The 23,310-nt window shown below is 32.6% G+C and overlaps 1 non-coding gene across 1 annotated transcript; it reads left to right on the forward strand.

Annotated features, from left to right (window-relative positions):
* The first annotated feature begins 294 nt into the window (after positions 1-294).
* LOC128042688 (small nucleolar RNA R71) lies at positions 295-401 on the forward strand. The gene has a single exon (XR_008198201.1). It is a non-coding gene; the product is annotated as a small nucleolar RNA R71 (small nucleolar RNA).
* The last annotated feature ends 22,909 nt before the right edge of the window (positions 402-23,310 follow it).

Here is a 23,310-nt window from a genome sequence, read left to right on the forward strand (position 1 = left end):
GGCTTGTCTCCTTCATGCATAGACGGTGTAGAAGCAGATTCGATATAGTTGAGTCTATCCACTGTTTGCTGATACTTATTATCCTCTTGAATAGCTTTGACCGTAACGAGTTTCTGACCATATGTGAATTGTTCAGTCAACCATTGACCGGAGTTTAATGCCATATTTTCAATAATTTTGTATGTGTCCTCGTATGTCCTATTCATAAGGGCTCCTTCTGTTGCTCAGTCTAATCCAATCATGTGCTGGCATCCAAACCATTATAAAATATTTTGCAATCTCATCCACTAAGGAAATCCGTTGTGCTGGCATTTTTGAATTAACATCTTGAAACGTTCCCACACCTCATAAAAACTTTCTCCCTTCATTTTTCTAAAGACAACGATCCCTTTTCTTAGTTGGACTATTTTATTGATTGGGAAAGACTTATATAAGAACTTTCTAGTTATTTTATCCCATGTCGTGATAGACCCTGGTGCTTGTGAGTCTAACAAAAAAAAGTGTTTTGAATCAAAGCAAAGGGGAACAATCGAAGACAAATAGAGTCATCAGTGACCCAGTTATAATTATAAGTGCCATAGAGTTGAAGAAAACATTCCAAATGTTGATTAGGGTGCTCTATCAGAGTGCCCCTAAACTGCAGATTATTTTGGATCTTTGTATCATCGCCAGTTTGATCTCGAAATTATTAGTTGTAATTGCTGATCTTGCTATACTTTTCTGAACCATGTTTAGACTTCGTAAGGCATAGTCCATTGAAGTTCTTTCATTTCGAGCCATATGCATGTTTGCGGGTATGTTCCTCTTTAGTAACCAACAAGTTCCTCTGTAGCCATCTTCATTGGTATGTCGCGACACCCTCGGCCTGTGTTGCAACATTGAAGGCAGTTTGTCACTTTCTCTATTCTACTCTCTATGTTGTGACATTGGATCTCCCATGTTACGATATAGCGTTCATTATTGACCCGAAATACCCTCTAATGGTCTCCTGCACACTCACAAAATATGTTAGCACTCTCTTAGGACTCATTCGGCCCTTAAGGTTAGTAAAAGACTTGATGTGCACATTTTATTGAATGTAAAAAAAACTAATGAAACTGAATTAAAAACATAACAAAAATGCTTGTATTCAAGCTCTTTAAATGTGAAAACTAGTTTAATCTACTACACCGAATTACGACAGATCAGACTAAATTATAAATAATGCAAAATATAAAAGTACTAAATACGATAATAAGAAGCGGTTGGTCAATTTCAATGTTGTTGATTAACCTTCAAATTAGGGATCTAAATCACTCACACTTCCAGATTGGCTCAATTTTACGTCTCAGTCTTATCTTTACCAATTTAGACAAATTAGTCTAGTTTGTCTCTCGACCTCACCTGCTAACTGCTAGATTTGGTGCCCTGAGTGTAGTATTTTTGTCTAAGTACACTTGTAATTTTTTCGAACATATTGGTCAATAAAATTATTCATAAATTACATTAATACTTTGTATATTTTCCTCACATGGTTTTTGCACGCAAAGAAAAATGGAAGCAAATGTTGCTCATTGGTTTTCTAATGTTTAATTAATACTAAGCGATATTATGTGGTCGGATCATAGAATAGAAAGACAACTTGTATTAGTAGACATACCTAAACATGTCCTTAGTCTAATAAGAAATGAGCAAACTAGTTGCAAAACTAATATGTCGTCTATCAAGCCCAATTGGGGAGATACCTTGTCTTGGGCATCGGAGCGGATGACTCCTAGAAGATAGGTATAGAATGTGACTGACGAGACTGACAGTACATCGGACAGGACCCAAGCAAAATAGATCCTAAATCTGTCTATGAATTTATTCACTTGTAACATTTATATTGTGGCATACTTAAATCCTGAGTGGATGGTGGACTATATATGTGTGACTCGTACACTTTGATGTAAGTAAAAGCCTAAAATCAAATATATAAGGAACCGAAAGCTGGTGCGTTGGGTGTACAAATTTTATAGTATGTAGCGTCATTCACAACAGTGGAATTTATGGCCCAAAACATGGGTAATGATATCCTCTCGTTGGCATTACATCGTTGATAAAAAAATAAACGTGGTCACGAGTCATCCATCTTTGTGATAGATGACTTGATCACTATTTGATAGTGATTGACTTTTCATGAAGGAAGATGTAATTGCGACCATGAGATAAAATAGGATCATATTAGGAGAATGGATATTATCCCAAAAAGATCAATGATATCCTATGAGGGTAACATACTCATGATAAGGTCATTGGATGAGCACTTAGTAGTTTCTTTCACAATGGTATGTCGTTGAGGAGAGCTCATTCACAATACTATAGTGGAATGACTTCGTGCCTAAATGAGTTTATAATTAATAGGTGAAAAGTCAAAACTTAATTATAAATCATTTGAGCCTCAACTACATATGTCCAATCAGTCCTTTCGCTAACTTTTTGAAACTAGAAATCAACTGCGTGTTTGAATAGAAATGAACAGAATGAATAGAAAAAGAGAAAAGAGAAACATTCAGGAATGATTATGGTTTTCTCCGAAATGGAGAAATGGAATCATTTGGAATGAATGTAGGTTTCTAAAAATGGAAACTTCCAATCGTATATAAGATTACTGAAAAAATTATGGAAGAATGAGTTTATGTTCTTGAACTGTTTTGAACCCCAAAAATGAAAATAAATCATTTGGTCATAGTCAACATGTTGAGTTGTAACATATTGAATGAATTTTCTCAAAATTTTATTAGGGGTAAAATCGTCAAATTTTTAACGAGGTAAAATTTTCAAAATTTTACTAGGGTAAAATTAGGGTGAGAAAATTTTTTAATATGTAGATATTAAAGTTTATTTTGGGAAATAGAATAGTTGAATCGGGTTGAATCACATTACAGTGTACTAGGTCAAAAAGACCCAAGAAGTACTCATAATTGGACCCGACGTGAGAGAGGCTCAAAACCCTTCATGTAAGAACATGGGACAGAAAATACATAGTATAATTAACTAGGGTTGCTGCCGCTATATCCTAGATAAACTAGGATATTTTTTTCTAGTGGAATTAAACTTCTACGACTCTACAAGGGTTCTACATTCTCTTCCTATAAATAGATGACACCTACAAAGCTATTTAGAAAAATTTTGAGACATTGTATTTTGCCGAAAAAATAGAGACTTTATTCTCAACTTATAAACATTTTTTTTCAGTATAACAATTTTACCTGTTCAACCCGAAAAAGAAAATTTGTCTAGTTTTGTGTTTTGGTTCAATTGGTTCAAGCCAACACTTAAAGCAATTTGTGGTACGAGAATAGCAGAGAAGATCATTTGGTTGAAATTAGAAAAATATCAAGAATCCACTTATCTAAAAACACAGGTACGAATTCAGTTAGGTTTTATTGATATAAATATCACAAACCGAGTTGGTCTTCAAAATTTTAATTTTTCGTTGTCCAAGAAAACCATTTTCAAACTAAATTTTTTTCCAATAATTGATATCATAGCCAGGTTTGTGCTATGTTTAGGGTGTAAACCAAGACCAAACCTCTCTCTTTATCTTATTTGATTAATATTTGACAATATGTGGCATTCTTGTAATTATTTGCATGTTTAGGGGAATGTATGTAAATGAATGAAATATTATATATTTATTATATAATAATTATTTTTTTTCCAAGGTTGTGGATCATAAAAAATAGACTGTCGACTATCATCTCCATGTAGGATTATGTTTATTTATAGAATTCTTGGGAGCCGAGAATGAACATAAGACATAAATGTAAATTTTCCAAAATGTAGTCCATGTCGAGGAGAAGATGGGGCGATAATTGTCGAAGACACAAGGAATGCCTTGTGATGAAAAACTTTATAATTTTTGTTTTTCATTTGTTTTCTAGAAATAGAACCATGGAGACCTTTGCTGGCAATTTTATTTTATTAATCATCTCTTCATATATCTGTTTAATAATTATTTATGATATAATTTTGATATATATGTATGATATGATCCACAGTTGATCTATCAAAGATAAGTCTGGTAATGAGAAAATACATGTGTTGTACCATTCATTTCTTTAGGTTATTTGATTACTGTGAGAAGTGTGGTAATGAGAAGGGGCATGTCTAGGATTGGATCTGACAATGAAAGACTTGGTTTTAAGTGGTCAAAGATGAATCACCTCCCTTTCCTAGGAACCTACCTGGTCACTTATTCGGTTTTTCCCTTAAAAGAAAAACTGTTGAGAATCAAAATTGTTTGATTTACTCTTGTGAATAATTGAATATGAGTATTATAAAATTGCCATAGCATGTCATGCATACATGAGATAAGCATGCCATCTAGTTTAGGAAAGAATGCTAATTGTACTTATTATGCATATATTGATCATACATGACAGAAATTGAAAACTAAAATCCTTGTATGTTTTCAAAATATTGAGTAAGGGAAGGTCCCTAAACAAGACCTACGACCTCCATCAATGGTCTCTTGTGATAGCATGAAATGGATTTGCGCTAAGGTAGACATTGTCATGTTGATTTCACTGAGGAGACTTACTGAAAGTAAGCATAATTTTATTATGATCATATAATAGTTAGACTAATCCTTGTGGTAGGCATTATCATGTGATAGGTCAATAAATTATATCTTGAAAAGAGGACAACTAGTCAAACCATGTTACTCGGTGAGATTGTCCCATGATGACTCATTTGTGGTGCAAGATGGGATAGGTGTTGAGTTGATGATTATACACTCAAGATCTTCTAGTTAAGTAACTCCCCACAGAGCTCAACTTAAGTTAGAATGATGGCCAAATGTTACACAATTAGGTTAATATACTAATTGGATTGAAATCCATGTTCTTACTAGTTGATCATGGTTACCCCAAGGTGCCTTGATTCAATGGGTGTAGGAATTATTGATGCAACAACTTATAAATGTTTTCAAGATTTAATGTAAGATGTATGCATCATCCTGATAATTTTCCTGAGCTGTGAGAAACTTAAAATAGTTCTTTATAATAAGTTCACACCAGCCACTCAAGCTAAGGCTAGAAAACGCTAGGAAGAGTTTGATGAGATAGCTCATTGCTATATAATGGAAAGCGTGACCAATACTTTGTATAAGAAACTAGAGAGCTATAAGATTGCTAAAACAATTCTATATAAGCTAGAAGACATGTTCGGAGGCCAAGCTGCCTTGGTTCGATAATCTGGCATAACTAGCTTGATGAATGCCCAACAAAAGCCTAACACTCCAGTCAATAAGGTAAATCTGGATTAGAACACTCAAATTGAGATAGCTTTCAAAATTTTGTCAAAGGAATTTGTTGGTTTTTAGGTCGCCTATAACCTTGGTAACAACTCATGAAGGAGTTACAATCCTATGAGTTGATGTTGAACGGTGATCAACCAGTCCGAAGAGCAAAAGCAAATATAGTCATCGCTTCTTCCTCAAAAGGGAAGGAAAAGCACGCTAAGAAAAGAAAGGCTAAGGTTTTTAGGCCACCACAAGTGGAAAGGAAGAGAACCAGAAAGCCTAAAGACTTATCTAAGTCTAAATGCTTCTTCTACAGCAAGAAAGGGAACTTCAAGGCAAACTGTAAATAATGGAAGGAATACCTTGCTACCAAAGGAAAATGTATGGAACTCTTTATGATAGAAGCTTGATTATTGGAAGATTCAATAGACCACTAGGTCATTGATTCTATAGCCACTACTCAAGTTTGAGTTTTTCTACAAGGGTTCGAGGAGACAAAAGATCTTAGAGATAAGAGCTTATCATTGCAAATGGGAATGAGAGAAGTCTGGTAGCTGAAGTAGTGGGATATGTACATATTTATTTTGATAATTTTAAGAAGATTATTTTAAGATACATTTTATATGTACCAAGTTTCAAAAGAAACTTAATTTTCATTGCATGTTTATATAAAGACGATTTGACCGTGACTTTTAATAATGGAATTGCAATCTTTAGAAATCACAATCTTACCTCTAATGGATAGATGTCAAATAATATTTATTTTATCAAACCAAAGATGTACACACTACTTGAGATTGAAATATCAAATAAAAGACTTAAAACATCTAACTCTAATGAGGTGTATCTTTGACATTCGAGACTTGGTCGTATTAACCGAGAAAGAATCACTAGACTTGTGAAAGATGACATCTTAAGTTCACTTAAAGAAGTTGATCTTCCACAATGTCAATCTTGCATGAAAGGTAAGATTACTAAGCAATCTTTTAATGCAAAAGGAACGAGGGTCGGAAAACCTCTAGAACTTGTGCATACTAACATATGTAGCCCCATCAGCATTAGTGCAAGAGGTGGTTCCGAGTATTATGTCACATTTATTGATGAATATTCCAGATATGTGTATGTATACTTAATGCACCAGAAGAGTGAAACCATTGATAAATTCAAAGAGTTTCGTGCGGAAGTGGAGAAACAACTAGTTTTACCCATAAAGGAACTTCAGTTTGATCGAGGTGGGGAATATTTATCAGATGAGTTCTTATGGTACCTCATAGATAATGAGATTTTATCCTAGTTAACCGCGTCACTGTGTAGAAGTTCTAAAGGTTTCATGATCCTCATTTTTTTTGCATTAAAAGATTGCTTAGTCATCTTACCTTCCAAGCAAGATTCAAATTGTGGAAGATTAACTTTTTTAAGTGAATTAACAGGGCCATCTTTCACAAGTCTAGTGATTCTTTCTAGGTTAATATGATCAAGTCTCAATTGCCAAATGTACGACTCATCAGAGCGAGAAGTTTTAAATATTTTATTTGAAATTTTAATTTCAAGGTGTCTACATTTTTGGTTTGATAAAATAGATATTATTTGACATTCGTCCATTACAGATAAGTTTACGGTTTCTAAATATTGCAATACTATTATTAAAAGTCACGGTCAAGTTATCTTTAAGTAAACATGCAATAGAAATCAATTTTATTTTGAAACTTGGTACATAGAAAACGTTTTTTTTTAAATAATATTTCTAAAATTATCAAAATAAAGATGTACATCTCTCACTACTTTAGCTGTCATAGTTGCCTCATTTTCGGTCTGCAATGATAGACTCTTATCTCTAATATCTTTCATTTCCTCAAACCTTTATAAAGAAATGCAAACATGATTAATGGCTCCAGAATCAATAACCTAGTGGTCTATTGAATCTTCCATAAAGACTTTCATACCTTTTCCTTTAGTGGCTAGGTAATCCTTCCAGTCTTTCACTGTTTGCCTTGAAGTGTCATTCCTTACCCGAAAAGAAACATTTAGAATTGAATAAGTCTTTAGGCTTCTTAGTTCTCTTTTTTTCCACTTGAGGTGGCCAAAATACCTTAGCCTTATTTCTTTTAATGTGTTTTCCCTTCCCTTTAAAGGAAGAAGCAACTACTAAGATTGCTTCTGTTTTTCGAACCGATTGAAAACCATTCAAGGAACCAATTGTAATTCCTTCATGAGTTGTGTAAGCATCAGATTCTTGTTCCCAAGGTTATATTCAACCCTAAATCCCTCAAAATCTTGGACAAGATTTTGAACACCATCTTTATTTGTGTGTTCTATTCTAGATTGGCCTCATTATCCGTAGTATCAAGAAAGTATCCCATAAGAGTAATCATATGGTCTTTGTTCAGGGTGTCAAGCTTTTACTCAATATTCATCAAACTAGTGATAGTTGATTGTCGAGTCAAGGTAGCTTGGCTTTTGAACGTGTCCTCTAGTTTGTCTAAAATCCCTTTGGTACTGTTACAACTCTCGAGTTGCTTATAAAAGGTGTTGGTCACACTTGCCAACATATAGCAACGAGCTATCTCATCAGACCCCTACTAACGTTTTCTAGCCTCAGCTTGAGTGGCCAGAGGGAATTTATTATCAATGACTTTTTTTAGTTTTTCACCACTCAAGACAATCATTAGGTTCCTTTTCGATTTCTTATAGTTATTTCTGTTCGGTTTTTCTCAATGAGTATGTTTAATAGAGTAGGTGTCATTTTTTAACAGAAAATAAAATATTCATTCATTAATATCTTAATATGCATTAAGATGATGCATGTGTCTTACAGTAAATCTTTAAAAAATTTGTAAATCATTACAATGATAATTCCTACATCTATTGAATTGAGTCACTGTAAGGCAATCTCAATCAACTAGTGAATTTTTTTTTTTAAAATGAGCCAGTTTGTGATATTTATAGTAATAAACTCTTTATTGAAATCACACCTATTTTTTCTGCTAGACGAATCATTGTCGTCCCTAGCTTTCAATCGAATGACCTTCTCCGCTATTCTCGTACCATAAGCTGCTTCAAGTGTGGACCCAAACGATTCAAATCAAACACCAAGCCAAATATAGTTTTATTTAATTTTAATCTGAAAGTAATATCTCTCTCAATAGAAATCGGTATTCTGGAAAATAAAATTTTTATTTAGAGAATAAAACTCTTACTATTTTTTGGTAGAATATATATATCTTAAACTTCTGTTTTTATCCTTATTGGTTCCATCTACTTATAGGGAGAAATGGTGACAACATAGCTGAATTGTAGAAGTCTATTTCAAATAGAAAAACGAACTCCTAGTCTAACTAAGAGTATAAGGGCGACAAACCTAGTTAATTATACTAGGGTTTGCCATCCCAAGCATTATCATGAGGGTATTTTCGACCTCTTCTATATTGGATCAAATTACAAGTTCTTCATGGGCTTTTAACCTATTACTTTATAATTCAATCCAACCCGATATTTGTTTTTCTATTTTTCAAAATAAAAATATTAAATTAATTAATTTCTCAATTAAATAATTTTCTCAACCCAATTCTAATTTCGTTAAAATTATGATGGCTTTACCATAAAAGAATCTGTGAGAAAACATATTTAATATTTCTATATTCAGTGGATTCACTATGACCAAATGATTTATTTACATTTTCGAACTTCATTTAATTCGAAAACCATAAATTCATTTCCAAGTCATTTTTATTTTGGAGAAAACCACAATCATTTCCAAATGTTTCTCATTTCTTTATTTTTACCATTTCGATCCATATTTGATCATTCGATTCAACATTCAATTCATTTCTGGTTTCAACGAGCTAACGAAGGGACCGATTGGACATATGTGATTAGGGCTCAAATGATTTATAATTAAGTTCCAACTTTTTACTTATTAATTATAAACTCATTTAGTCACGAACTCATTTCACTATAGTATCGTGACTGAGCTCTCCCCAACGGCATACCATTATGAAAGTAACTCGATCAATGCTCGTCCAATAACCTTGTCATAAATTTATTACCCTCATGGGATAAATCCATTCTCCCAATATAATCCTATTTTATCTCATCATAACCATTACATCTTCTTCATGAAAAGTCAATTACTATCAAATAGTAATAAAGAAATTCATCACAAAGACAAATGACTTGCCACAACATTTACTTTTCATCAACCATGTAATGCTAATGAGAAGATATCATTTACCCATGTCTTGGGCTATGAATTCCACTATTGTTAATGACTCTACATACTGTAAAATTCGTTCACCCAAAGCACCAGCTTTTGGTTCCTTATCTATTTGAACTTAGGCTTTTACTTACATCAAAGTATACGAGTCGCGCATACATAGCCCGTCATCCACTCAAGTTAAGGTATGTCACACTTTGGACATCACAAGTGAATAAATCTATAAACAAATTCAGGATCTATTCCTTTTGGGTCTAGTAAAATGTATTGTCAGCCCAGTCAGTGATATTTATGTTTCTATCTTTTGGGAGTCATCTACTCCAATGGCCAAGACAAGGAATCTCCTCAGTTGGACTTGATAGACAACATATTAGTCTTTGAATCGGTTTGCTCATTTCTGATTAGACTAAGGACATGTTTAGGTTTGTCTACTAATATGAGTTGTCTTTTTGTATTACGATCAAAATACATAATATCGCTTAGTATTAGTTTAAACATTAGATAACCCGTAAGAACAATTATATAAAGTATATTAATGTAATCAATCAATTATTTTATTAAGCAATTTGTTTGAAAAAATTACAAGTTTACAAAAAAATATACTACACTCAGGGCACCAGATCCAATACATAGATTTTCATCCAATTAATACATGAACATAATTCCTTAGGTATTCATAAGTACTAATAATCATTTAATGTTTGCCCATCACTTAAGTAGAGCTTCATAAGAATAATCATTTAATGTTTGGCCATCATTCTAACTTAAGTAGAGCTTCATGAGAAGTTACTTAACTAGAATATCTTGAGTGTATAACCATCAACTCAACACCTATCTCATCAAGTACCACAAATGAGTCATCGAGGAACAATCTCATCGAGTGACATTTTGTGACTAGTTGTCCTCTTTGAAGAAAAGCTTCTTGTTATATCGGATTATAATACCTATAACGTGGTCGATCAACTATCATACGAATACAAGATAATTCATCTTAGTTTTAGGAAATCTTCTCAGGGAGATCCACATGACAATCCTATCGTGGGGTAGTTAATTTTTCATGCCATCACAAGAGACCGTTGATGGAGTCAATAGGTCATGTTTAGAGACCTTCTCCCACTCAATATTTTAAACAATATGTAAGGTTTTTAATGTATAGTTTCAATCATGAATGATTAATAAATGCATGAAAAGTACATGTGACATTTTTTCCTAAACTATATGACATGCTTATCATACATATGCATGAACAAACATTTGCACTCAAATAAATATCATCATGCTATTATTGGATTTGCTGTCTTAAGTGTAGTTTTTTCGTCTATGTACACTTGTAATTTTTTCAAACAAATTGGCTAATAAAACAAATTCATTGATTATAGAAATAAAATTTGTATAATTGTCCTCATATGGTTTTTGTACGCAAAGAAAAATAGAAGCAAATGTTGCTCACTAGTTGTTTGATGTTTAACTACCACTAAGCGATATTACATTGTCAGATCGTAATACAGAAAGACAACTTATATTAGTAGACGAACCTAAACATGTCCTTAGTCTAATTGGAAATGACAAGACCGATTGAAAGACTAATATGTCATCTATCAAGTCCAATTGTGGCAATGATTTATCTTAGGCATTAGAGTAGATGACTCCCAAAAGATAAAGACATAGATGTGACTAATTAGACTAATAGTAAATCGAACATGACCCAAGAAGAATAGCTCGTGAATATGTTTATGGATTTATTCACTTGTAACGTTCATAGTGTGGCATACTTAAACCTGAGTGGATCACGGGCTATGTATCCATGACTCAAATACTTTGATGTAAGTAAAAGTTGTGTTCAAATGGATAAGGAATCAAAAGCTAGTGCATTGGGTATATGAATTCTGTAATATGTAGTGTCATTCATAACAATGGGATTCAAGCTCGAGACATGGATAAATGATATCCTCTCGTCGACATTACGTGGTTGATAAAAAGTAAACGTGATCATGGGTCGTTTGCCTTTGTGATGAATGACTTGATTACTATTTGAGATATTAATTGAATTTTCATGAAGGAAGATGTAATGGTTACCATGAGATAAAATATGATCATATTGGGAGAACGGATTTATCCCAAAAACATTAGGGATATCCTATGAGGGTAACACACTTATGGTAAAGTCATTGGACAAGCACTAATCGATTTGTTTTCATACTGGTATGTCGTTAGGGAGAGCTCAATCACGATACTACAGTGGAATGACTTCGTGACTAAATGAGTTTATAATTAATAGGTAAACTGCTAGAACTTAATTATAAATCATTTGAGTCATAATTGCATATGACCAATTGGTCCCTCCGCTAGCTCGTTGAAGAAATAAATTGCATGTTGAATCAAATGAACATAAATGAATAGAAATGGTGAAAATGAAGAAATCGTTCGAAAATTTTTATGGTTTTCTCCAAAATGAAAATAGAGAAACAGAAAAATTTGAAAATGATTATGGTTTCCTCCAAAATAAAAATGAAAATGGAGCAATAGAATAATTTGGAAAAGAATGTGGCTTTCTCCAAAATGAAAATGACTTAAAAATGAATTTATGTTTTTGAATTAAATGAAGTTCGAAAATGAAAATAAATCATTTGGTCATAGTGAACCGTTAAATATAGAAATATTAAATATATTTTCTCATAGATTCTTTTACGGTAAAGTCGTCATGATTTTAATAGAATTAGAATTAGGTTAAGAATATTATTTAAATGAAAATATATTAAGAAGTTTATTTTGGAAAATATAAAAACAAATATTGGGTTGGATCTAATTATAAAGTATTGGGTTAAAAACCCAGGAAGTTCTTGTAATTGGACCAGATATGGGAGATGTCCAAAAGCCTCTCATGTTAAAGGGGTAGACGAAAAACCCTAGTATTATTAACTAGGGTTATCGCCACCTATACTTCTAGTTATACTAGGAGTTCATTTTTCTAATTGAAATAAACTTCTACAATTCAATAAGGGTTCTACCTTCTATATCTATAAATAGATGGCACCGGTAAGGCTATTGACACAACTTTAAGATATTGTTACTCTGCCCGAAAATAGAGAGAATTTATTCTCAACTATTGAATCTATTTTCCAGAATAACAAATTTTGTCAGTTTCTATTTGAGAAGAGATTTTTTGTTTGCAGACTAAAGAAAAGAATTTGTTTGCACCGGGTTACAAGTGAATTGTTTTATTAATCAATCTATTCAAAAAAATTATAAGTTTACAAATGACTATACTACACTTAAGGCACCAGATCTAACATGTATATCAGTAACCACAGTTTGTGTTGGGTAATTGTGTTGCCAACATATGACGATATGGCTCCATAGGAAATGCAGTCTTTTAATCCCACATTCAAGTCGAAATTGTGCTAAAATGCAGATTATCTTCTACTTGAAGAGTATGTAGCTTCATCAATATTTAGGTTAAAACTTGAATCCTATTGATAAAAATAGTTGAGTGTATGCCTCGAGAGTAGGATTATTGTCTTCTAACTCAACATATAGCTCCCAGCATGCAGGTCCTGGAAGTTGGTATGCATAAACCATTGTCTCGACATCGTCATCTTTAAAAAGTTCTAATATTTTATACATCCGAGGATCGGATGTCATTGGAAATCAATAATACAATTTCAAAACAACTCTTCCAGAACAATGAGTTATTTTGTGTCCAATATTTGTCTTTATTTCATTGAATGTTGTAGAATTTGTAAATCTTAACCTATATGATGGTTGGATTCAAAAATAGCACTGACACCAAAATCCATAATTTGCCCATCATAGTAGATGAATGTTGTAGAATGGTTGTGGCTTTTTAACCTAACTGCAATTTAAATTAATATAGTTGTTAACAAACCCTAACACCCATTTCTATTTTAAGTTTCATTGAATTAACAGACGGGTTTTTTATAATATAAAATAATTAAAAATTTGACGCAAACATGATATTAAAACTTGAACACAATTTTCTTATCATATATTAAAAACAAAAACTTCACACAATAACGGAACCAGATTTTTTGATACAAGATAATACATTTCAAACTTTAAACCCTAATGTCTTTCCCCTAATTACATAAACCCATAACCCTATGCACTTCCATCCTTCTTTGGTTTAATCTCACAAATATTAGGAATGGATTTGATAAAATCATCCAAAAATCTACCTATATCTAAAATCCTCATCCATGAAAAATAATGAGGATTTGGATTTCTACTACACATACGGTTTCCCGTAATAAGCTAGGAAGTTCTCTTTGCACCATCTTTTGTGATGGCCTTCAGAAATTATTTATTTAAGGTCTTGTACCATTTTCTTTTATTTCTCTTATTCGAAGATAACATCAACCATAGACAATCCAACCTAAATTTATGTTATACGAATATAATTTTTTCTCTTAGAAAACAATATTTTTGAACTTCCCACCCAAGATTAGTATAACATGACCAAATTAACGCCTGCACAATGAGGTTCATAGCAATTATGTGGGAAATAAAGCACTCATTGTTCACTTTCATCCTATAATTTCTTAGGTTTTCTACGAAAATGTAAACAACCTCTCATTGCTATCTAGTTCTTGTCTTTTTCGAAGTTCGGTTAATCCTGACCATTTTTCTCTGCAAAAAACATTTATAAAGCAATGTATTTATTACAATATGTACCCTAACCCTAACCCTAAACCATCTAACCATTTCAAACTAATCATATTTCATAAATTTTAAACCCTACTTCTCATGTCACAAACAAATTATTGTAATGTCATTTTATTCTATTAAATAAACCGTAAAACCATAATATAACTACAATGTAAAGTTTTCTTACCTTTTTTTTCTTGGAGCTTTCCACTAATTATGTATAACATTTGCAATCGATATATCATTTACAATTTTCTATATTTTCTACGTACATTGTCTTCTTTTTATTGAAAAAACTTAAAACCAATAACAATTTAAATCTATGCATAATAATAAATTATTTTTTACCAAATAATTAAAGGCTAGTTTTCGACAGAAATCGTATGTTTAATTGAAGCGAAAAGATATCAAATTTCAAATCGAGGATAAAGTATTTTTGAAAGTCTTGCCTTGGATAAAAGTGTTAAGGTTCGACAGAAAAGGAAAACTCAGCCCGAGATTTATAAGGCCATATAAAACTCTTGAGAGAATCGGACCTGTAACATATCGTTTGGCTTTACCACCAGAGTTGGAAAAGATTCATACTGTTTTCCAAGTATTGATGTTACGTCATTATCATTCAAATCCATCACATGTGTTATCTACTGATGAGATTGAGTTACAGACAGATTTGTCATATAGTGAAAAACCAATGAGAATTTTGGCTCGGGAAGTGAAAGAACTTCATAACAAAAGAGTATCGTTAGTGTAAGTTTTGTGGCATTGTCACGATATCGAGGAAGCAACGTGAGAAATCAAAGAATCTATTCACTGGTAAAAATTTCAAGGATGAAATTTCCTTTAGGGGGAGAGTTATAACAACTCGTTTCTCAGTGGTGTCAGAAACAGTGATTTTGGAACCACAGTTCTGATGTGTGAATTAATAAATATTATTTATTTATTATTTATGAAGCTATATAAGTATCGTATTAAATTTTTGCCCATTAATTTTGTCGTTTGGCTAGTTATTTAAGGAAAAATGATTAAATCGTAAAAGCTACAAAAGTTTATCACTATTGAATTACATGTACTAAATGTTTATAAAAAAGAAGTTTGAATGGTTTTTTATGGAAAATAGCCATATTTGTGAAAGCATGGACGGTAGGTAGCTTAAAAATAAGTGGAAATCTTTGTTTATTTTATATTATTTAGTTAATTTTGTAATAAAATATAATTAAACGAAAGAAAAAGAAAGAAAGAAAACGCATATGGTCACCTTCAACCTCAAAACTGAATTTAAGGAGAAAATAAAATCCCTGGCTCTCATCCATGCTGAAAGCTTTAAGAATCTCAAAGACGAACGTACGAGGAAAAGGAAAAATTTTCGACTAGTCCCTAATAGTCAAACCGTTATGATTTCGGTAGGTAAGTTCATACGATATAAATGATTTCAAGTGTCTGTCAAGTTATGCTTAGATAGTTATATATATATGTGTTCTATTGAAAGTTGGATGGTTTATGAATTAGTATACAACTTGAAATTAGACTTAATGGTAATGAAATCGTATTGAATTGAAGTGTTGAGATAATTTTGATGAACTTATTAAAAGTCTTATACACGATGTTACATCTTGATTTTCGATGATACTGAGCTCCAGCGTTTCTTGCAGACTCAAAGATACACGTGACACAGGTTTAGCTCGGATGAGTAATCTAATGTGGTTTTATAGGTTTAGCCCGAACATGTAACCTTATATTTATATACAGCCTTGACCAAGCTATTTACTGTGTCATTAAAGGTTTAACCTAGATGGGTAACTTGACACTAATGTATATGATTATCTCGGACGAGCATCAAACGTTATTTGTACATGTATATCAAGTTATTTTACAAGGTTTCATCAGGTAAAAATAAATATGAGAAATGTGGAATTGTGAAGTTAATGTAGGCAAAAGATGAACATAGAGTACTTGTATATATGATGTATATTGATTTGGATTTGGCATATTGTTATTTGAGATTGTAAGTACGATCATAAACCAAAATCTCATCTATTTGACATTGTTGTGTTTTGCCATGATAGGGAAATTGTTTTAAATAACAAATTGTATATATACTAAATGAATAAGGTAAGTTACTTGTTTAAATTGTATGAGTTTACTAAGTATTTTATTTACCTACTCGGTTACTGCTTTTTTCTAGATTTTGGAAGTTCGGTATGTGTTGATCAGATCAATAAGAAGCTTACACCTACCGTCACTTGATTCGGTAGATTTTTGAAGTTTCAAAATGGTTACTTGTGGCATGTATATAGGATGTCTACTTTGCAAATTAGTGATCATGTTTTGGTACTTTGGTTGTGAATGAGATTATATGTAATTTTGATGTATTAAGTGCTTGATATCTATTTGGTACTTAGTAATGTGATTATATTAGTTAAGTTTTGAATGGCATTATGCATGTTTAGGTAATAGCATGATTTGATATTGAATGTTGATATTGAATGGTTATTGTTTCATGTTTGAATTGTAGACCCAATTGTGACATATTGGTTAGGCACTTAGGTTGATTGAATTGAGTTCAATTTGGTATATTTTTGGCAAGTTTCGGTGTCTTTTAGATATATTTAAGTGATGGTAATTGCATGGCTTGGGACATAAGGAATTGTAGGTGACCTGAATTGGTTTTGAAGGCTCTTTTAGGTGCACACAGCCTACGACACAATCTGCCACACGGTCGTGTACCATATACGATTGTATGACACGAGCATATGGCCTATTTGTTTTTTGTACACGTTTTTCCACACGGTCACAATGAGTTACACGGTCTCGTGACACGACCATGTGACCTTGAATTACACGGTAGCAGATTGTTACACGGTTTGGCCACGCGACCATGTCTTGGAGCCACATGGTCTAAGGTCTATCACATGGCCTGGCTACACGGCTATGTGACTCTTGTTTTCAGTTTTTACTTGAATTTTTGTAAAAGTTTTAGTTTAGTCTAAATATATCCCCAGGTTATTTTAAATGTTTCATATGCTCAATTTAAGCTCGGATTTGATCAAATAGCATCGAAATGATCATAACTTATATTTTAAAATGGATTATTTGATTATTTGATTATTTATGCAAAATAATGAATAATGTTAATGTTTTACTATTGTAATACCTATGGCTCAGATCGGTTGACCAAACCAGGTATAGGATGTTACACCACCACATTCTGCTTCAATTTAATTTTTACTACTTATCTTTCATATTTTCAGTTTTTTCAGTCAATAAAATATTTAAACATAATTCTTCAAAAAAATATTTAAAATAAAACATATGGATTTTTTTCTATATTACATTATTACATTTTTAACCTTTTAATAGTTTATATATACAAAGATAAAATAGTGATTTCATATAGTGGAGCGGATCAGGGTGGGGCAAGCAATTACCATAATCGCTCTATACCCACTCTCCAAAAAAATAATAATAATCCATCTACTCCACCCCACATCCAATTTTCATAAGAAAAAAAATCAACTCCATTCAAAACAGATTGATTCAAAATCCACGGTGTAAATTTTACTTTCCCTATATAAATTTAGTCATCTTAGTGCACATAATACAAAATAGTAATCGTCCACCCCATCAATGATCCAACTCAGTTGCTAATTTTAGGCTTGGTTTTCATTTAACAAAATGAAAAAAAAAAATTGTACCAATCTTAATGAGTTAGTTTTTATTATCTCCTATTTCTTCATTTTCCTATAAAAATTTGAATCTATTCCATGGTCTAAGAAAGATGGTGTTTATTTTATATATCCAAATGATTGTGGTATATAAATTTATTGAGAATTTCTTTTATTGTTGAATACAAACACCAAACATAGTTTTCATATGGTTTTTCTTCTATATGATATAAAATATTATAATTTGTTTCTTGGTATAATAGTGAATTAGACGTGTAAATGACATTCTTAGACCTGTAAAACACAATTTTAGCTTGGCTTTTAAATGATTGAATGATTTGCTAAAGACTAAAAAACTTGAAACCGGAAAAGAATTAGAAATGAGCCTTCATAATCACATGCACTTGCCTAAAAATAAGCAACCAAACCTAATTTTGGAGCTCCAATGGCTTCATTGGCCTTCAACTAACCCTCCTGAGTAGGAACTAGAAACAACAATTAAGACTGACAAATTGGTCTTGTTCCCCTTTCTTTTAATAAGCATAAAGAAATAGAAGCACTAGTAGTATATTTAATGAAATAGGAAACCTTTCTTATTTAGGTAGTCATTTAACATGGCCAATTTCCATGTTTCATATTCTGTTTCTCGCCCCTGCATTTCTTCTTTTTGTTTCTGTTAGAGATTGACCCGATTAAGCAAGGAACAAGTAAAAATGGCAAAAGAAATTGAGAAATTGAACACACAAATTTAACGTGGAAAAACTCCTCCAAAGAGGATAAAAAACCACGGGTAAAGATAATTTTACTATAATGGCAAAAGAAACGAATAGTACAAAAAGATGGAGATAAAAACTAAACATTGAAAACCCAAAAACAAAGAACTCTCAAAACGTAAACACAAAATTCTCTAAATGTGTTATGAGTTCTAATATCTAATGAGTGGATTTTATAAGGTTGTAAAAGAGTCTAGTTATAGGCTAAATTCATATGTCAAATAATAATAAAATAATCTAAACTAATCAACGTTTGATTGAAACAAATAAACAAAGTTTAACTACAAGATTATTTCTCAAATTTGACTGAAATAGGAGACATACTTAACAAATTTCCACCTTGACTCATATTTCTACAACGCCATCTTTGCCAAAGCCCGCCACGAGCCTATCTTGAACTATGCAGGGAATTAACTGAGTCGAATCTGTGCTTAGAAACTGGAAGACTTCTAGCATTCGACTTGTACACTACCAAATCAAAACTAACCCGGATCTGATTTTCACGAACACAGTGCCCTAACTTTTCAAAACCTGCATCCAAAAGAGAACCTCTCTTCGACGAAATGGTTATACATTTTTCCCTCCTATGAACAAGTTGCCTCTGCTCCAAACGAGTTGACTTCGACTTTGTAACGGACGAGGGACATTCGATTTCACCGGTCATTATAGAACCTTACAAAATATAAAGACTGCCAGTTCTTTTACCTTTTAACAAAACGAGAGCTCCACGAGATACTTTAATGTCGCTCGACTCGGTGTTGATTCTACATCCTTTCAAGTCTAAAATACTCAAGGAGATGAGATTCTTTCGTAAATTAGGTACATACCTGACATTTGAGAGTGTCCTAATTGTCCCATCGTGTATCTTAATTTTAATAGTACCAATACCAATTTCCTTACTAGATGAATCGTTTCCCATGTGCACAACTCTACCTTCAACCGAACTGTATGTGGAGAACCGTTCTCTATTGGGACACATGTGGAAAGAACATCCCGAGTCTAGGATTTACTCGGACGTGAACTTGGAGTTTTTGCTCGTTGACACTAACAAGAAATCATCATCGATTTCATCGGCCAAATTAGCACCAGCTACATTTGCCTCGTTACTCTCAGCAGCTCTTTTATTTTGCAGTTTATAACAATCTGCTTTGACGTGACCTAACTTTTTACAATAGTGACACCTTTTGTCTCGTTTCTTTGATGCTATCAAAATGGAAGCTTGCCTATCTGCCTTGCTATCCAAATGAAGCTCATCGTCAAGTTTGTCTCTACTCAAAAAATGACCCTTCACATCTTCGAAGGAGAGTTTGTCTCTGCCATAAATCAGGGTATCCTTGAAAGACTTGTATGAAGGGAGTAAAGAGCACAATAATAGTATATCTTGATCTTTATCATCAATATGAACCTCAATGTCATTTAAATCATTTAAAAGAGTAATGAATTGACTGATGTGATCTCTAAGAAGCTCACATTCGTTCATGCGAAACGTAAATAGACTTTGTTTCAACACTAAACGGTCAGCCAGAGACTTAGTCGCATAAAGAGTTTCTAACCTTTTTCACAAGGCGGATGAGGTTTTCAACAATACCTCCTACAATACCGTATTCACGAGGCACAACTAGATTGCAGACAAAGCCTTTTCATTAAGCTCTTCCTATTCTGTTTTATTTAGATTTTCAGGTTTTTTCCCGGTAACAACATTTTTCAAACCGGATTAAACTAGAATATCATCCGAACTTGACACAGATTGAAATTTGTCTCACCATCGAACTTCTCAACTTCAAACCTTATTGCTGCCATATTTGAATGGGCTGATCTATGAAAATTGAAATAGCTCTGATACCACTTGTTAGAGATTGACCCGATTAAGCAAGAAACAAGTAAAAATAGCAAAAGAAATTGAGAAATTGAACACACAAATTTAACGTGAAAAAACTCCTCCAAAGAGGATAAAAAACCACAGGCAAAGATAATCTTACTATAATGGTAAAAGTAACGAATAGTAGAAAAATATGGAGATAAAAACTAAACCCCAAAAACTCGAAAACAAAAAACTCTCAAAACATAAACAAAAAATTCTCTAAATGTGTTATGAGTTCTAATATCTAATGGGTGCATTTTCTAAGGTTGTGAAAGATCCTATTTATAGGCTAAATTCATATGTCAAATAATAATAAAATAATCTAAACTAATCAGTATTTGATTGAAACAAATAAACAGAGTTTAACTAGAAGATTATTTCTCAAATTTGACTAAAATAGTAGTCATACTTAACAGTTTCATTTGTCCTTTTTCCACTACTCTCCATACCCATCAACCCTAATAAGCTTGCAATTCAATCTATATGATTTGAAAATTTTCGAAGTTGTGATCTTCTCTTCAAACTTTCATTTCTTTTTCTGTTTTCTTAGACTTGTTGAAACTATCATGCATTGCTTTAAAGCAAAAAGATAGATCAAAGATGATGACCGACTATGGGTTATAAACTAAAACAATGCATTCTCTTATAGATCTTGATGAGGTCCAAGAAAAGTTGCCTCATCATCTTCATGGTTTTCTCTTTATTACTATCGTCCATTGTTTTTGTTGGCTCGGATACCTACGATACAAAGGCTTTAGACTCTTTGTTCTATTACCACGCAAATCAAACAATGGCGCAATACCAAACAGGTAGTTTAACCTAAGTTTCCCTCCCTTCTAATTTCTCGGGCATGAATGTTTTTGTCATTACACTATGTAGCGGGAGTCTATGGAGCAAAGGAATCAATTCCAGCTTTATTGAAATTCTATCAAAAGTTATGACATTACCTTATGTGAAAAGATTAGCTGTAGTTTATCATAACCTGGGAAAATGGTCCTCAAAATACTATAAGGTTCCTGGTTATTCCTTGGTCTCTCCGGTTGTCGGCTTCAACGTTTATGATTCTTCAAATACAACTACATTAAGCAATAAAAAAAGTAATATTGAACACCACCAGTGAACCCATTTCCATTTATTTTTCCTATGTTGAGGCTGAAGATAAAAACGTTACAAAATTTAAATGTATTAAATTTGGAGAAGATGGATTGGTTAAAATCACTAACACGACAAAGATGAACGTTTGTGTAACGAGAACGCCGGGGAGTTTTTCTGTTGCGGCGTCGTCGATGGCAAAGAAGAAGAGAAGAATATGGAAATGGTGGGTGATAGGGTTTGTGGCAGGAGGTGTTGGGGTAGTGGTGTTAGTCTTGGCAGGAGTAGCCATTGTTAATACGTGGAAAAGGAAGAAGATCAAAACTATGGAGAAAGAATCTGAAACAGGTATGACTTTGGATACAGTTTGGGTTGGCGGAGATAAAATGCCTTCTGCATCCATGATCAAAAACCCAGCCAATACTTGAACATGATTATGTACCTTGACCAACATTCTTTGATAGCTTTGCCTTTTCTTTTTCTATTTATAGAATTTCTTTTTTCAAGTTTGACATCTTCCAAACTAGGATTGATACTGAAAAATTAGATAATCGATGTTTTTTTTTTTTAAATTTGGATACTTTGTAATTGAATAATGTTCTAAGACGAATAATTTATAGAATTCTCTCTTTTTTCTTCAATTTTTTCATTCAAAATTAATTTTTAAATTTGAATGCTTTATAATTGAATAATTCTCAAACTCAAATATGAGAGTGTGATATTTGGGTAGATGCTGGAAAGCAGACAAGTTGCTTAAGCAATACATTGTTCCTATTACTAACAATAATGGCAGAACTTAGCCTTCAATTTTGACTCGATAACAAATTACACGAAATTAAGTGAACACTAACGCAATCTAAAGGATATTTCTTCTCAAAGTTGCTCCAAGACTTGGCCTTCATTGGTTTTATTTTGGGTGAAAATGCTATTGTTCCTTTCCTTCCATATGAAATGTATCATGTTCCAAGCAATTCAGATGATTACCTTCTTATGTTACTTGCAACCCACTGTAATTCTGCTTCCGAGCTCCTGTACTTAGTTGAATCCCATTCAATTCAAAATCTATTACCACATTCGTTTAGTAAAACGACAGGAAGACAAAAGAAGATACATGGACTCAGCCTCTTGTTTACAAAGAGGACACCCCTTAAAATATGTCAAACCCATGAGATAGGCCTATCCTTAGTAGGAAACCTATTCAAAATAGCCATCCAAGCAATCCATCAAGTGCTTTGGTATACAGAACTTTAATTCCACCTTATTGTTCCCTAACCTATGAGCAGTCCACACAGTTGCAACAGAATAATTACTTCCCATGAAAAGCAATTTAATCCCCTCATTTTCATGTATTACAGCATTAAGAGCCAAGATCTCATTTGCATAAGCTACATTCATATGTCATGTAACACCCCTTACCCACCCCAGCGATTGGTACGAATAGGAGATGCCATTGACGCATGAGCGTAACAACCTGATTTTAATCGGTGTTAAAAAAATACGATTTTAGAACTCAATTCTTTAAACCGAATCGGTGAAATTATGAACAAAAGGATTTACATTTTTTGTATGAAATTATATTAGTGGTCGGTCAAATAATTAAATCAATAAAATCATTAATTATAGTTTAAGGCCTAAATTTTTAAAAGTGCAATTACTATTAAATTTAATTTTAGAAAATGCTAGAGGACCTAATTAACAATTAACCAAGGTAACTAATGGTTATTTAACCATTAAAGTTTTATGAGTTAGTGGATAGAACAATACTCTCCATCCATTTC

Source organism: Gossypium raimondii, chromosome 7, assembly GCF_025698545.1.
Source record: "Gossypium raimondii isolate GPD5lz chromosome 7, ASM2569854v1, whole genome shotgun sequence".
In the NCBI taxonomy this organism is placed as follows: Eukaryota; Viridiplantae; Streptophyta; class Magnoliopsida; order Malvales; family Malvaceae; genus Gossypium; species Gossypium raimondii.